Source organism: Amblyomma maculatum, chromosome 4 (assembly GCF_055883805.1).
Source record: "Amblyomma maculatum isolate TAMU_Amacu chromosome 4, ASM5588380v1, whole genome shotgun sequence".
NCBI lineage: Eukaryota > Metazoa > Arthropoda > Arachnida > Ixodida > Ixodidae > Amblyomma > Amblyomma maculatum.
The window spans coordinates 33,285,921-33,302,153 of record NC_139347.1 but is presented as its reverse complement, the minus strand read 5'-3'; the positions used below and the strand labels follow the sequence as shown (position 1 = coordinate 33,302,153).

The window sequence follows — 16,233 nt, the reverse complement described above, 5'->3', positions numbered from 1 at the left end:
CATTTATAAATTGTAGAAATGCCTGTGCACCTTTCGGCTACTTACCTTTTTTTCCGTTCTGAGGAGTGTAATGCCGATGGAGAGAAGGAGAGATGGAGGCATTGAAAAAGGAGGAATTGAAAAAAAGGAAATCGTTCTCGCGTCGGAGCCTTATAAATTGAGCTCTCTCGACCATCAGTCAGGAAAAAAAAAAAAAATGGCAGACGGGGAAAAAAACGGGAAATTAGTGAAACTAAACAGGCACTTCGATAAAGGGGAAACAGTTACGCGACAGGAGGTAAGGCATCAACATTTGTGCTTTTTTTTCTCTATATATCTAGGAAACAAAAGAAAAGGAGAAAAACGCCGCGTAGTATAAGCGAGAATGGGGTGACAAATGGACAGCTTATACGGTACCGCCATAAGCTGCGACTTCGAGATAGAAGGATCGAGCTGTACTATATGGCACTTGTTTTAGCGTACTAACTTTTTTCTTGGACTTTTCTTTTTTTAACGCAGTCAAATGGGAGCGTTTTTGGTAATGCGCGTTCTTTGGCGCTGCGCGTGATAAGCGGTGTTGTTAGTAACATCTCCCCGTCCTAAGCGTTCTTTATTGTATTTGCGCCACGAAGAAGATTACCACTAAAGCTTTTGGCAGAGACATGATGCACAGTAGCTGCTTTACATTTCTGTGCCTAGCTTGATCGTCTGCATTGAAGGGGGGAATAAAAGTTAGTCCTTCAATGCTTTGGAAAGACTGTAAAAACGCATCTTTCAAAAATGGCTTTAAAGACTTGTTTGAACTTTTGTACGTAATGTTAAGGTAAAGTTTGCTAAGCGTGTTATTAAAGAGCCACTTTCATCGTTAGTTTAATGATGTCATTTTTTTTATTTGCTTGCTAAAATGCGAGTAATGAGAATTACGACACGATGGCACTTCTATAGTCCTTAATTATCACTAGGGCTGAAGTATCAGCCCTCAACAGCTTTTTTTAGTCCGATCCAATAAACTCATGCCCAGTCGATATTGCTCAAAGCTGGACGAGAAACTTTTCACATGCATACCGGAGAATATGTCTCTTCTGGAACGAGCATGGTCTCCTGTGATTGTATTTCATTGTTCCAGCGAGCTACATGGCATCTTGGTTTAAAGTTAACAGTGACGTTCCCTGGTTGAAAAATTTAATTCCAGCTGATGCATTCAATTTCAGTAAAGGCAATAGGGCTGCAAGAGACTACTGCAGCGCAGTAGAACTTCTCTCTCTCTCTCTCTCTGACTTGTTACTGCTAGCATCATTACTCTTTTTTCACTTTCTTCGTACTTTGATCAGTATTAACTGATAAAACGGACACATGCTCATTTAAGCAAAAATTCTGAAAGCACTGTGGAATCTACACTGCACAAATGCGAAAGCCTAAGTGTTGCTGGTGCACAGGATACATCACATTTGTTCTCATTATCATTGACAACTAAATGCACCGTCATTATGATTGCTACTGTGAGAATTGTCATTATTACTATTTGCGGCATCATTGTCATAAATACTATCATCCTCACGGTAGACAAGCAGAAGTATGATATGCCTTTCACGATCCCGGGCGTGGCGTCCAATTGAAACATACAACGATTACTTTGTAAATAATTTATATAGCTCTATGCTGAATTTAAAGGCATGTAATAAATACCATACTGAAAAGAAAAAATCCAGGGCGTGGCGTTGTTGGTTAAAGCGCTTGGCTAGGGATCCGAGGGATGGAGGTTTGACTCCCGGTGGAGACAGGATTTTTATTTCTCTGATGACGTCGTCATGACGTCATTTGATTGACCGCTATAGTGGGACCGGATGAACACCGACAGTATTAGCCATGAAAGGCTTTCGTCTTAATATATATCTACGCAATTCTAGCTTGAAGTGGGCTTAACATGCAAATTTGCTGGCACGTCTGATATGGAAACATTGAATGTTCTGCACACCGCTACCCAGTGCATGCAGGCATTGCATATGGTTAAGAGAATAACAAGGAGCCATTTTACGCTGTGCATTTACCAAAAAAAAAAAAAAAAAAAAAAAAAAAAACAGAATAAGTAGTGATATAGTATAACAGGCATTCTTTTTACAACAATCTATAGCTACATTCGTAAACAAGCAAGCTCTGTTCTGTCCTTTGTGACGGAAAACAAATGTAAAAAAAAAAATAGGATTCAGTACGCGCACAGCCTCTTTCAAGTTCAAACAATAACCGCGAAAGAAGAGGAAGATAATGGGGAAAACAAAGCAAGAGCGTCGGCTCTAACGCCTGGAGCAGATCCTGTTTACCGTCAGCTTACCAAGAAAGCCATGCGTCCGTTTTTCTCTACCCGCCGTGCTCAGCTGACGCGAAAGGAACGCCCTGGGGAAACAGGCCCTTGTCGAGATGGTGCTCGCATGGCTCTATATCCACGCCGCTGCATTGATTCTAGCATTCAGCACCTCTCACTTCGCTGTACTTAAACACCACCGCATCAACTCCTTCTCCATGACTGGCAGCCTGTCTCAGAGATTTCGTACTGTGATGGGCAGTATAGGGATGAGCTTGCACAAGGAGAGAGCATGTAAAATATGGCTACAGCACGAAGGTGCTGCAGAAGGGAAGCAGACGAAATAGTTTTGATTAAAGTGATGCACTCGAAATTAAGAAAAAAAAAAACATATAAAAAGAGATAAAATAAATGTTGGCAATCAAGGAATAGAGGAAATGAAGGAAAATGGCTGTGCGCCCGTGGCTACCTCATCTTGCGGTGCTCGGTCGAATCAGGGCATGGACATACAGGTCTTGATACATGAAAATCTTGTAGCTACTACCCGCCTGGTGACCTTGATCGTAATGGAAGAAGGTGTTTTCTTGAGAGGTAAACCAATGCATACCCGAGCATAGAGAATAGCGCTATCAAGGCACAGTATGTTGATTATGGCAGCACGTGTAATATGGATTCTTGACCACTCGCAGTGCCATTCTGCGTTGACGAGCGTTGCAGACATGAGGGACAGTCGAGCCGGTAGCGGAAGCGCACAACTGAGCTTTTCGCGTTCCGTGCACATAGCCTTCGCTGCACGATACTGAGGAGGCCGCCGGGTGTTTCCACTCATCGAAAGGCCGTTGACGCCGCCGGGTTCCGCGCGGCCGCCGCTCGAAATTAAAAGGCTCTCGCTGCCTATAGTCTTCCCGGTGGCTCCAGAGCCGATACGCAGCTCCGATATCGCGGTGCCCGGTTCCCGTTTTGCGGCGGCGTGGATCGGTTGCCATGGCGATGCCGAGCGGTGCGCATTAGGGGAGACGACCGAACCGGCGGCTGCATACTTATCCGCGGGAAATTCGCGCCGCCGTCACCGCTCATTTGCATGAAAGAAAGTGGGCACGTTTTTTTGCAACTCCGGTTGTTGCATAATGCTGAACGTATACTACTGATGACTCTGTCCACGTATGCGGCGCTTGTTTCGTGTCTCTAATAATGTGCAGCGCTGTAGAGGCGGCGGCGGCTCTGAGCCCAGTAATCGGAAGGATGGAGGGAGCATCTGGTTAGCGTGTTTCACTCACGAGGGTCTATCCTCGATCAAATCGCATTTCCCCTAATTTTTCTGATGGCCATAGGGCCTCGTTACTCTATTTCCACTTTGGGATCTATTTCGTTCCGAATCTACGTTTTCCAGTGAACGCTGTAGTTCCACGCTCGAAAACACGTGCGTTTTGGTTTCTTGGGTTCTCCGCTTTAACAGTTCTTCAGCTGCGATGTGGTTCTCCCAACAAGCCTTTCCTCGAGCATTATACCATGCATCTCTTGCAACTGCATGAACAGCAGCAGTTTTCCCTGCAGCCGGATGGCATGAAATTTCAGCGTATAATGTATTAGACAAAGGGAGGCCTGGAACCCTGTACAACACCTGGCTATTACCTAGCAGGAACATTTGAAGCAACCATTACCAGTCAGTTCGGCGTAGAACAACGACGCTATTAATGTAGTATACTGCTTATCCTCACTCAAAACGGGCCCCTTTCCTTTGTTTCGTTGAGTTGGTCGACATCTAAATCAGTGGAGTTTATGTTCCAACAATGAAAACAAATTGACCCACCCGCAGTGGATTCGGCGCTGTATGATGTTGGGCGATCCTGCGACCCTGGGCTGCTCGCCCAATGTCGCAGGATCGAATTCCTGCAGCTACGGCAGCCACTGAACAATTCAAGAGTTTTCATTTCCGACATACTAAGCCGAAATGGCGTTCTGATTCTTGATGTGAAGCGCAGACAAACGAAAGGGGACTTTGTCCGTCTCTGCATGACGTGCTCAGTACTCGTAGACGTTAAATGATTTTGAGGGTTTATTAAGCTTCCTATATTTACGCCGGTCTTATGACTTTCGCTCATATTTATTTTCTATTGCACTTCCTTGAGGTTTTGCTTTTTAAGAACACCGTCTGTGGGAATAATTGAGAAATGCATTATAACGTCCCCATTGACCTTCAGTGCAGCGAGTGCCTTTGTATACTTACTGGGTGCTATACGGTCGCCAGGGTACATCCAGAACTCGCTACTAATTTCCAGGACGGGTAACTGTGTCCCGAGTCCTTGCCGTTGTTCACGCCTTCCCGAGAGTGTTCCAAAAACGTCTAGTGAAGGCGATTTATCAGACGCGCTCAACAACGCATGCAGTCAGAAGAGGAACAGGCGAAGATACCTCCTCCCCCCCCCCCCCCCCCACACACACACGCGCACACACCAACATAAAAAGGCCCTTTTTTCTTTTTTTTTTTCTTTTTTGTGGGCTGAATCTCCCGAGCTGCTGCAATCAGTGAAGGGGCCATTCGTGTAGCCCCCCATACATGTTTTTTCTTGATGATGGTGACCTCTTTTTTTCCTTCCGTTGCAACTACTGCAAATTTGCTGCAGCTGTTTCATTTCTTGTCATGGTTCGCCACGAACTCTTTCCGGTACAGGGCACGTGCACTAAAAATCGAACAAATAAATAAACAAAAGGAGGCCGTCCGGCGGACCTCCTAGAGATGTCGAGAAGAGCGAGAAACAAGGTAGGAGGGGTGAAACCTGGTTGGCCTGTCTGTGGGCCTCGCATTCGGAGTGAGCAGCTATAACATAACTGTGTGTTGGAAGGATGCGGTGGTAGGGGGGGGGGGGGGGGGGGGGGGGGGGGAACCTGCCATGCGTGTGCGTTTGGCGAGCTAGACACTACAAGGAGTACGGCCTTTGTTCCGCCACTACGCGGTCAGCTGCTTCAAACGAGAACAACAAAAAAGAAAAGACGCATAAATGAGCGAGGGAGAGAGGTGGATGTACGGGCGCGTGCAAGTCTCGGAAACGGCGCAGGATGATGCCCCTTTATCTACGGTCGCGGTCCGATTTTGCTCTTGTTGCGGACTCCCTTGTTATTCTTTGTCTTCTCGCTCTATCTCGCTCTGTTTTTTTCTTTCTCCCTCACTCAGCATCCTCTGATGCGTTTCTCTCTTTCTCTTTTCCCGGCGTGCTCTTGTTGACTGCTGCCGCTGGTCCGTTCGGTGGCGCGCTTGTTTTCTGCGGTGCTCGCACGGTGCACGGGGAACCTGTCTGGGCGGAAACACTTCCCGAGACGCGTTGGCCTCGCCGAGCTAGCCGACCGTGGAACGCCAGGATTTGGCCGGCGCCGCGCAAAACAAAACGTAACCGCGTCGGAGAAAAAAAGACAGCGTCAACAAAATACGGGTACAGGGGATGGTATACGCGCACGGATACGCACGAAAGAAAGAAAAAAAAGAGAAAAGAAACAGAGCGGAGAGCAACGGGATTCGGCCGTCGTTTTGCATGAAGCGACGAGGCCCCATCTACCTATGCTATACATGTGAGCGTCGCACCGGAGACGGCGCCGTGCCTCGCCAATGCAGCCGTAGAGAATCGCGAATAATGGGCGCGTGATGTCATTCCGTCGGGTGCCGCAGACTCGCCACGGTGAATCACGGTCGGTCGTTCATTTGCTTAGAGAAGATGGGGAGAGGCAGAGAGTGTGAGCGACGAGGGTGACGCGCCTGAATCACGCTGTAAGACACCTACACCGACCGCCTTCTGCTATGGGCGTACGGGCTCGAGACACGGCACGGCGTATTGCGGACGAATAATTCGTGAAGTGGCACGCCACGAAAAGACTAGAGCAGCTCTGGATTATTGGCTCCGGATCGAGTGCAGTTGGCTTTGGGGTCACTAGCCGTGAACGCATATTACTACGCACCTCCCCACCCCTCTTTACCCTCTACATTTTTCCTATTTATTTATTTTTTTTTTTGGGGGGGGGGGGGAATTCATGGCTGTTCGAAGCTAAGAGTGGAATGAAATGCACTGAACTTCTGTGTTTGTCTTTATACTGTTCCGTCGATTAAGAAATGCACTTGTGACATAATTATTTATGGCAACTGGAACACCCGACCTCAGTCAGACCTGTTAGCCACATGCCTAAGAACAAAGAAGCATGGCAGAGGTATGTTTACGCTCTTTTAAGCGTGCACTTCCTGCCCGGCAAAATAGCCGGCGTTGTCTTGCAGAAATCACGCTTCATTTGCATAGGTAATGGTGCAAAGTGCAGGCGCCAGCATAATGCAATGTTACGTCTCTCTTGGCGGTCCGTTCCCGTTCACACTTTTCAGGGGAGTTGACTATTACTCTGAATCACACTGGGGTATCATCAGCTCTCAAGCTATATACGGCGCTCTGGGCAGAAAACAACACTCGAAGCAACACGCACAACTTTCCATCGTGCAGAATTTGGATATGTCATTAGTAATCACCAGGTGTCTGACTGCAACGCGTGTTGAAACGTCGAGCCAGATATTTTCAGCTGCAGCTGACAGAGTAGCAAGGAAGAGAACAATTTGCAGTCTGAGCTCCGCTCATTATTATCTCGCTTTATCGAGCAGCGCGACTGCGCGTTACACCTCACACTTGCGGGAAGACTTCTGGCGCGAGATTAATGGACCCGTGATTAACGAGCGATCTGCCACATCTTAGCTCGCGTCCACGCGGCGTCCACTCTTCTCTTGACAGCTGTGCAGTCGATAAAGCGTGAGTCCGCGCCGTCGATCGCTAAAAGGATGCTTGACGACCGCGAGCGATGCAGCAGCCCTCGAAGAACCTTGAACGCATTCAGGAAGCAACGTCGGGGAACGAAGGACGTAATTGCATACTAGAGCGCCGTGCCAAGCCACTTGAAAGGCGCCGCCTTAGCCCGGGTGAATTAATAACGTGTGTTTGCTCTTAATAACTATTTGTTCCTTATTTCCCGGAACCTACGATAATATTCGGCTTTCAGATACCATTGCAACGCACCAATTATAATGTTATTTCCAGGGGATCAGTTCGTACCGCGATATCGATTTGAGCATAAATGCTACAAAAACCACAGAGCAACCACGACTGCGGGCCACTCCCGTCTTGTCTAGGGTGTAAGGCTTAATTAATAGGTTATTCACGCTGCCTTTTGTTAACCAAGCTTTTTTCTCAAAAGATGCTAATGGGATAATAATTCAACAGTGGTGTTTGTCCTTATCTCCACGCCGATATAACAGCCTGCACGTTTGTCTTTATCAAATGTTCAGTTTTCATAGTTCAACTCAAATGCATTGAGCAGGGTTTGCACTGCGTGGGCTGTATATGAGCGTACGCGGGAAGTCTACCATTGTATTTCTATCTTCTATACGCAAACAACCCTTCGTGATGCGATATCATCTTGACGCCTCTGACAGTGAACGTAGACTTCCCCTTATCCTGCCTTCAGAGGCATTGAAGAAAACAGCAATGAACGGTAGCTGCAACTTTCTGTTTCTTTACTTCGTTTTCACGCGACAGCATGCACAAATAAATATGGCCTCAGTCATGTGGGCAAAAGAAAGGAGTAGGGAAGAGGGATGAGGCGTTGTGGAGAAGAATAGGGGCACACTTTTTCACGCCGACAACCCGCGCGCGGGCATTGGCCACACCTGGTCCACCGAGAAAGTCCAGTTCGAGAAGTTTTTGTGCGTTTTGTTCCTGCTCGCATCTTTCGGCTTCGCCCTATCTCTCCTCAGGAGATCGCTCGAGCACGGCCAGGCCAGCTAAGGCAGCGAGAAGCAGACGTCTTTCTCTCCCTCTGTTCTGTCTTTGTTCGTTGCGTTCGCGTTTTGAGAAGATGAGATCGGCCACCGGTGAGCGCGAGGGCCCGCAGAGTGCGTTTTACATAATGCGCCCCCTCTTCAGGCAAGCCACGGTGCTGCAGCGCGGCTGTCGCGTTGTTTCTCGCGTCATTATTCAAGCAGCCCCCTCTCCCCCTTCTCAACCACACGCGCGCACCTCAAGGCACCCCTTCTTCGCAGATCGCATCCATTTCTTTAGCAGATCACTTTGATTTTTCTTTTTCGTGCATTTTTCTCTGTTCTACGCGACTCGAAAGAAGTGTGAAAGGTGAGAAGGAGGGAAGTAAGACGACGAAAAAAAAAAAAAACGCTAGGAAGAAGATGCAGCAAAGCTTTCTTGGGGACACAAGTTTTTGTAGCTGTTTTGACTCGATTATGAACATTCTATAATGCATATTCCTGTTCCGGCTGAAGACGGCGTTTTTGTTTTGCTTTTGACTCGATTGTGGCCGTTCTGTAATGTGTAGCATTCCCGTTCGGGTTGTAGACGGTTGAGGGGCGCCCAGATCGAGGGTCAGGAACAGAGTCGTTTTGCACACTGCTTCATACAGTTTCACTCGCCCGCTCAGTTATGCATCGGCTTCCTCGTCAGTGTTACGCGCACAAAATATGCGGACATTGCAGAAAGACTCACGCGAAAAGAAAAAAACAGAACAATGTACGCGACAGCTAGCACTGCGGTTCCCGTTCAGCCGACTTGTAAATTACGCGTCCTGCTTCAGGAAGTGGTGCAGGGGACACCTTGCGACGAATGGCTGCGGTGATGTTCAGAATTGTAGATGAGACGTACGTAGAACACGAGAAATAAAAAAAAAAGGGGACAAGGCTAATGCAGCTAAAGCGCCTTTGCTGCCGTGCTCGTGGGAGAGCCGCAGGTGTTGGTTCACGAGGAGGATGCAGCCGACGTGGAGAACGAAGGACGGTAAAGTGCGAGCTGCGGTATCGCGTCGGCTGAGCGTTGCGGAGGGGCGCAGTTTGTCTTGGTTCTGTCAGGATTTGTTAGACGCATCTTCTTTTCTTCACGAGCAAAGAAATGGGCCGCTTATTCGGGCAGACGCCGAAAGAACAGCGGCCGCATATGATAATGTCATCGTCCGAGTTTCCCCCCCCCCCCCCCTTTGTTCTGACCCAAATGGCTTCAGCAACAGCTGTGGATACCTTCACAGCGAGATACAAAAGCGAGACGTGTATTTATCTTTTTTTTTTTTTGGGGGGGGGGGGGGGGTTGTGTTTTAGCATCTGTAGGTCAAGGTACTAACACAGTTTTTATGCACTCGTTGAATGAAACGGGAATTTTTTAAGCAGATTGAAAGTTGCAATGAGCACTTCCGTATTCGTATTTGCTTGTAGACTCTTCGCACACAAAACGTATTAAAGCGCGCGCTCTCTCTCGCATATTATAGAGCGGAAATATTTGCCATTGAGGATTGCACTATAGCGCAACTATGCAGTTGGGAAGAGAATATGTGCGATCTCGTCAAATTTCGTATTTAAGAAATGGTAGCATTGTGGCGAATGAACGTTTTTTGGTACTAGAAGTGCTGATCTCTAATATTGCTTCGTAATAACTTTTTCGTTACTTCGACCCCGTTATAATTTTATTTCGATCGCACGTAGCCTGTGATAACGCGTTTTTTCTTTCTTTTTCTTTTTTTTTTCTTTTTTAACGGAGCATCATTGTGGCATTCTGAACGTATAATATTTTATTCCACAGCACGTCTTCTGTATCACCGTTCTTCTGTTGACTTCACTCGTTGCAGCGTTGCACGTGTCAGTATTGCTTCGATAGGAACCTTGCATTATGGGACTGGTTTACAACGGAAGTTTAAAAGCATGGGGCTTGTTCCGTCGCAGAGGAGACACCTGTCATGAAACCCAGAAAAAGAGATCGGCTAAATTGCATCGCGCGCTTTCACTCCACGTTTAGAGGAACTACGTTACGGCTTCTCGAGAGTCATTAGACCCGCAGTTAGATCGAGACTATGTCACGTGTCATGGCATATCGTGAACACTAAACCCTTGGCTTGAAGGCGGAAAAAAAAATGTACAGAAAGATCAAGTAAGAAAGAAGAAAAGGAATGGTCGGGTTGCAAAGAAAGAGTTATGCTTGATGAGCCAGCACCACGGTCCTTCGGGTCCTCGCGTTCCGTTCTCCCTTGATCGTTCTATCTTTCTCTTACCTTCTTTCTATGCTTTTCTTTTCTTCCGTCTTTTCCGTCGCGTAGTCTGGAGCAGGCATTATTGAGGGCGCGAATGACGGTCGAAGTCCCTCGGGGGAAACCGGCCCGACTGGTAAGACAAGCCGAAATCTTCGACCCGAGGCGCACAGCTAACGACCCGTGATTAACGTGGTTCGCGGCCAGATTCACGGCAGCGCGAGCAGTGTGTTGCGCGGAAGTGAGCGTGGTCCCGAAGCCGTTTGGCCTCCCTCCTCACCCTCTCTTTCTTCCACGTTTCTCTTGCTCTTCTTTCTCTCCTCTCGAGCAGATTCTCTCCGGCGAACCGCTTTGCAGGTATATGTTCTACCCCTTTTTGCTCATCACCTATTTCATTTCTCGGTTCCACGACATGTTGTAATAGCAGCTTCAGACCTGTAATTTTAGTTTCGCCTGGAATTTCTTTCTTTTTTATTAGACTGGGGAATTGCGGGTGCATGCATCTGTTCAATTTTTTTTTTCGGTTTTTCATGCTTTGAATATGTTTTTGTATTTTGGCGCGCTACATCCGGGACTGTCAGATAGCCGTTATGAAAAGTATGATTCGGCGTGATGACAAGGAAAGGAGCTATTAAGGGAAACGGTGGACGAGGCAAAACCCGTGTATCCCAGACAAATGAGGTGGGATTGGTTTGCAGGGGCGCAATCTGGAACGGCGCTACTCTCCTTTGATGTCTGTCCTATCTTCGATCGTACGACCCTGCTACGCCTCTCGCACTTTTTCTCTCTCTTTCTTTCCCTTCTTCTTGTCTACTGCAAGAAGCAGCGTTGCCCTTCTAATAGATACAGAAGGGTAGTATTGGGAAATAGTCACTGTGGCTGTAGATGACCAATTGTCGAAGGGTTATCGATGTGTTTGAACTGGTTACCTCTCATCAGGATTAAGGTGTACTATATAAGCTTCTCTTGTGATACACGCTCCAACTTTGTGAACTTAGGTGTACCAGCTCTTCCAATTCTGAATTTTTGTTATAGAAGTAAGCCCAGTTGCGCCAGCAATAAACGCACATCATCATCAAACCAACAACGCTAACAAAAACAACCTACGACATAAGGGATGAAGGAACATAAAAGATATATTTTACATGCTGGTCACCCCCCCCCCCCTCCCCCCTCCATCAATGTTATCATATTTTCTTTAGTATTATTAGCGACTGAAAAAAAAAAAAAAGTGTTGGTACCGGCCTTTAAGACCGACAGCCTGGACAGCTCCTTCCTGCGGCTACCCTTGCTTATCCTCAGTCGAGTACATTCTTCTCGCTTAATTGCTAATCCCTCAATGTGTTCCTCTACAACCTTGCATATACCGATTAGCATGCACTCGTGAGCTACCATATTATGGGAAAGACCACCCGAATGGATAAAAACTTCGCTTTAACCAAGCCGTACGAACGTGTCAGCGTGGCCTAAGAGTCGCATGTCTGACACGGAATCCAATGGACCGGATTTGATTCCCATCTCTCCCTTTCATGTCAAGAGCTATAAGATCCCCGGGTTAGCTTCTCCTACCAACTCTGCCTAGGGATCTCGTGACGTCACATAACACGCCGACCATTCAGTGCTCGGCCATGTCAGCTGCCGTAGGCATATGCTCGTAGTTTAGAAGGAACCTTTAGCGATATCACGTCAAAATATCAGCGTTTGCACAAACAACCTTTCGAAGCAATGACATCAACAGGTCTTGTCGTTCGTAATAGTCTGTGGCGGTGAGCTGCTCTTCTTTCTAAAATAAAATGGACATTATATCACGGCTCATAGTGATCCCCTTCCCTCCTCTTCGGAATGAACAGTACGGTCCACTGTTAAAGGGAACATGAGACCACGTAACTGCTGCGTTTTACAAAGCACTCCCGAGAGAGCCAGCGGCAAACGATCGTACTAGGTGCATGGGCAGTAAGCACGGCCGACTGCTCTCTCCGAACATGCACTTGGTGCCGCCCATTCTTGCCAGTGGTCGGCGGCAGCTTTTTGCAAAGTGTTTAGGCCACGCGATCTCATGTTTCCTTTAACAGTGGACCGTACTGAACATGTGGGCGGGCGAGAAGCGCAAATTTCATGATCCCGCGTTCAGCGCGAGAAATGTGCAGCGTAGCTTACATAAACGTCTTCAATATTTCTCGTTCCAACTGCAAGTATTGCGCGGTCTGCGGATATTCCCAGTACGACTGAAAAGGAAATATTCTTCATTTTCTCTTCACGTGTAGTTAAGTTGGGAACCGTCCTCTGTATGTGAAATGTTACTTCAAAACTGCTCTCCTTCGCTGCACCAATGCAAATTCGAATCCATTGGGGCACAATGCAAAATGATCTCGCAGGAGTGTCCGAACGGAAAGTGAGAAAAAAAGACAAAGAGAAAAGAGCACTGCAAAATCGGCTTTGGAGTAATGCGCAAGCACGGATGCTGCTGTTGGTTGCTTCTAGTAGCTTAAGTTCACTTCTTGTTTGCCCATTTTAGTCTTTGGTGCTTTCAAATTGTGCGCCAATCCCTTCCTATGCCCTTTATCGGCTCTACTTCCAGTTGCGTGACGTCGCATCCTCTACGTCACCTTAATTGACTGATTTAATTAACCCTTTTAGTATTTGATACATTCAAATGTGGCGCCAAGCCATTGGCTAATGAGACCATTTTCGCCTTTTTTTTAACATTTTTGTCTCTAATTAAATACTTGACTTATTGGCCTAATTATTTTTCCAGGCACAACATTGCGTCACCGTCTATCAATTGACATCACTTATTAACCTCTACCACTTTTCAATTACTTACAACTGCCGCGGACAACTTTTACATTTCTTGCCTGTAATTAATTACCTAATTTCCTTTTTGGTCTAATTATTACTTCGGACACAACATTCACCCTCTATCGATTGACACCACTCATTAACCTTTACCACTGCTCAATTACAACTGCTGCGGACACGGTTTTGCTGACGCGGTCTGCGGATGCGGCATGCGGACGCGGCCTGCGGACGTGGTTTGCGGACAGAAATCTGTGAACATAGCTAAGTAATGCTTTCGCATTAAAAACGCACAGGCGTCCGAGGGCGAGCTGACGAACTCACCCCGTCCGACTGCATGCTTGCACCAGCGCGGCTTCCGAGGCCGGTCGCGGGGCACGAAAAAAAAGTGGCCCGACGCACGCGAGCCAAGGTCGTCGCTCGAAGCAGATTGTAGCTGGACGCATGCTTCGCGCGAGCCAGCGGACGTGCGAGCGCCGGCATACCGCTCTTTCAGGAAAGGCTCCCGAGTCGTCGCCGCCGACGCGTCAGATTAGGTGACCTCGAGCCTTTGTCAATCGCCGAGAACCGCCGGGGCTCCCTTTCAGCTATTTCTTGTTGCATTTGTTTATATATATATTTTTTTTTCGGTTTTGAAACCGCCTTGCCGGAAGCTGTTGGCGAGTTTAGCTATGCGATGTCGCAATGAACTCTGCAGCTCACAGCGCGTGGTTTCGTATGCATATATACTCTTTTCAGCGCCTGCTTAAATGCACTTTTCGAGTTGCCAAAGTTCTGACCTTCGTCTTTTGCTGCGCGGAGACAAATGGGCAGGATGTTCTCAGTTTAATTAGGCGGCGAAAATGGCACGCTATCTTTCTCTCGAGCTTTTGTGTCTTAACGACCTGCTGGACTCCAGCTCGGCTAAACTCCTGTGACCACCAAGTGAAGCTAGGGAGAGAGTTTGCGCGAGGCGACGCTGTTTATATTGTTGAGGACTCACTGCGGTAAATGGCTCCATCACGTTCAACAGAATCTGTTGTGGACGAGTTTTCAGCGGAATAATTAAGTAGGAGGAAAATGTCAGACCGCCGACGTGTATAACTTGGTTCAAATTTCGGGATGGTGACAGAAAAGCATCCCTAGGAACTTTGTTGTGTCACCCCGATGAAGGAGAAAATGGTAGTTCCATCTCACGTACTGCATGTCACGACAACACCAAGCCTCAAGGTACAAGTAATGTCTCTTGAAAGCAACAAAAAGTAAATCAATCAATCAATCCAATCAATCAATCAATCAATCAATCAATCAGCCTTTTATTTTCTCTAAATCAGAGAAGGAGGCAAGACTAAAGCTCGCAAGTTTGACAGAGGTCCTGCCCCCTTTTTTCACATTGGCATTGCATCAGACAATCGGCAATAATAGTGTCTAATTCACGGCAACAGCAGCAACAACAAAAAATATCAAGATATGGTATGACTGTTCTTATAGTACGCAAGCCACGCCCTGTTCGAAGATACGAACCCAGGGCACATCTCATGTAACCACCCTTGACAGTTACCGTGCTTGGCGTTTATCCTAAAAAAGTACACAAAAAAAAAAGCACGCATACACATACACACGCGCACTAAAAGAATATAAAAGGCGGAATCGAGAAGATTACAACATCTACACGAGTTTCGACTCCTGTCCGACACACTGGAACGTGCGGCCGCTGTACACGCTGAGTCTAGTTGGTATACGCGCCGCGTGTCGTTTCTGTGCGCTTTTAAAAAGGACGCCTATCACGATTATCATCCGCTCATGCGACCCTCGCCCGTATGGATCCCGTGCTGCAACGGGACCGCGACAGCGTAGCGTCTCTGCCACCCGAACACGTGCGTGGCTGTTTGGAACCCCTCAGCCGTGCAGGGAATCGTAAAAGAGAAGATCAGTAAATAAAGATATCAAAAAAGAAATCGCCCCACCATCGCGAGCGTAACGCAAAGCTCAAAGCCGGCTGCACGCGCGTTTGACGCCGCTGCAGTGATGCGTTCCGTAGATACGTCACCCTTGCTCTCTCCCTCCTCTCCATGCCGCTCTCTACTCTTGCCTCATCGTGATGAACGACGTGCCTTCAATAAACAAATAAAAAAAGGGTGAGGGGGGCGTACACTGTACCGTTATAGAGACGAGCGCGGTATCAGCAGAGCCTGCTATTTTCCTCGAGCTCTTACCAACGTTATATTTTTCCACGCAGCGTTCCCGCGCGCATGCACACAGAGATCGAGAAGATTCGCGCAAGACAAACACACCGACTCCAGTGTAGCGCTCTGTCCGCGTGCGCGCACTCAAAGGGGACCGCACAGTGCTGCGTACTGTCTTATACGAGGCGCACGTTTATGAAAGGCGTCGGGCCGTTCAATAGTTCGGGCGCGTGCTTCGTCGGTACACAGTGCCGCTGATATTTACGGCCACCGGCGGGCCGTGTGCCGCTAGTGTCCTGTTGGGCGAGCATGAAAGAAGGCAAGATAGCGGCGGAGGAGAGGGGTCGGGAAATAGACTTGGCCGCTCTTCCGGCGGGGATATTAAGTGCGGAATCGGGCGGAAGAGCCCTTCGGTGTCCTCATTGATAACGGCCGGTGCGTACAGTGGCTTTGGCCACGTATGCGTACTGTGGGGAAGCAGCAGTCAGTGCCCCCTTCCGTGCTCACGTGTGTCGAGGGGCCCGCGATGCGGGAGGTCGTAAAATGGCGTCGCTTCTCCTTTTTCCTCCTTCGCGTCACGTAAAAGCGGGCTAATAAGACCAAAAACAGGAGGAAGAAAAAAATAGGGTGAGAGCCGGCGGCGAAACAACCGTTTTCTCCCTCTCTCGTGGCATCGGGGAAGTGCGGACACGGCTGACGTTTTACGCACCTCGGAGAGGAAAGTCGTTATACAGTGCAGCTCCTGCTGCTGCCACTGCTGCTATATACTGACTGGCTCGCTGCCTCGCGGGGCCGGCAGTCTTTCGAGGTTTTCAGCGGGCTACTCGTTCTAGCGAAGTGTCGAGATTATAACTGTGCGAGTTGCGAAGGCCCTGTCTTCTCTCGAAAGGAGTAGGGCCTGGTCGTTGTCTTTTCATTATCTGGCCTTCGAGGTGTAGTGCGCCTTCTGGCTAAATG

The 16,233-nt window shown here is 48.0% G+C and overlaps 1 protein-coding gene across 2 annotated transcripts in view; it reads left to right on the top strand.

The window, feature by feature from the left end:
• The window catches only part of LOC146190648 (uncharacterized), a 273,402-nt gene that overhangs the window by 25,166 nt on the left and 232,003 nt on the right, over positions 1-16,233 (top strand). The window lies entirely within an intron of this gene.